The sequence below is a fragment of the Sinocyclocheilus anshuiensis genome, unplaced genomic scaffold (assembly GCF_001515605.1).
Source record: "Sinocyclocheilus anshuiensis isolate Anshui unplaced genomic scaffold, SAMN03320099.WGS_v1.1 scaffold2088, whole genome shotgun sequence".
Classification (NCBI taxonomy): Eukaryota; Metazoa; Chordata; class Actinopteri; order Cypriniformes; family Cyprinidae; genus Sinocyclocheilus; species Sinocyclocheilus anshuiensis.
Genome location: NW_015542460.1, coordinates 249,873 through 251,603, shown reverse-complemented (window position 1 = coordinate 251,603; position 1,731 = coordinate 249,873).

Here is a 1,731-nt window from a genome sequence, read left to right as displayed (position 1 = left end):
TAAATTTGGGGGGGGGGGGGATAATTTTGCTGGAAATGCAGAAATAAGCCGTAATTTTGTCTTATTTGTAACTCTTTGGTAGATACATTTATAATTTCTATTACATTACTACTACTACTGTTACTACTAATAAAACAGATCTCTATGTTATTTCTAGCGAGAAATCAGTATTATAGTCATTAAATATTTGTTTAGTTATCACCAAAACTCGTTCTATTTTGAGGGGCCCCTCCTGTGGTTATTTATGGCACTGCAGACATTGTAGAGATCTGTGTGTCTCTACTGCAGGTATTATATTTACGGTTATTTTCTCTCATTAATGAAGTAACTGTGATTAATATGTTTTAAGAGAATATATTCAATGCAATGGCTCACGTACATGTATTTGAACATATAAATAATGCATTTAACACTTTTGCACTGACTTGAGATCGTTATAAATGTATTGAGTTTCCTCTTGTGTCACATGAACGGGGCTCATTTCTCATGGTTATTGTCTAGCATTCTGACAATTGCTGGTAATATGAGTCGAGTGAATGTGTAATTCCTATTTTTCTAGTCTGCGGTACTGTATCTTCACCCTGATTTGTACCCTTTCTCATTAAAAAGGTATGTTGTTTTTGTGTTTATTCTGTCATAAATGTTCATTGTTACCATGTTCATAGTATTTAGTTGTTCATGTTCTGTTTTCCAGTCTTTGTCTTGCAATAGTGCAGTGTTGTTAATTACAGGTACAGGTATGTTGCTAAGGTCTTCATATTGTGTATTGTTGCCATGTGTTCTAACACAAGTAATGTGAGTTTGGCTGTACTAGGGCAGATTTGTGTTTCGCTGCTGCAGCCAACATGATTTTTACCTTTTTTTTCTAGGAAAACGTCTTTGTCTTCAGTCTGTCGCCTTGTAATAGTGCTCTGTGTTAATTACAGTAAATCAAAGACGAAAGAATCCCGTGTGTGTGAGTGTGTCACGACTGTTACATACAGGATGAAAGCATAGGCTGCACTCATGTTCTGAGATAATAGAACACATTTCAAAAGAAACAAAGAGAAAAGTTGTTGCACATAAAAGCAAATAACTCCCGTGTGAGTATAACAATTGATGAGAACACTGTATTTGGTATTGCCTATATAATAGTATTTGTCAGATGTGATGTCACTGGCGGAGTGATGTTGAAAACAATTTTTTTTTTTATTCTAAATCATTCTATCTACACAGGTTTGAGAGGGAGTTTGGAGGAAGCTGGCTTTGATGAGAACTTTCTGCAGCAAAATCTCATTGTTGTTGCTGCTGATGGTGCGTCAGATCGAACAGGGCTAATATGGCATGATTAAAAAGCTAAAACAAGAGTTTTCCTGAATTAGCGAAACATTTCGATAAAGACAGTGAAGAAACTGATGTTGAAAGAAAAAAAAAATACAAAAGGCCTTAAGGGTTAGTTCACCCAAAAATGAAAATTAGACCATAAATTACTCACCCTCAAGTCAAAAATTGTCTTTGATCTTTCAAGCTGTTTAATGGCACTCAGCGGGTGTTGCATGCGTCAGTCCAAAAGAAGTTAAATAAAAAGCACCCGCAGTGGAGAGATCACAACAAAACAACGGTCACTAATTAGAAGTACAAAATGAGGATTTGTAAAGAAGAAAGTCGGAGGATTTCGATATAAGCCAAGAGGAGACTGGTTTTCCTTTGCTAAAGTAAGGAAACTTTGCTTCCTTTGCTCCTGTTAACAAA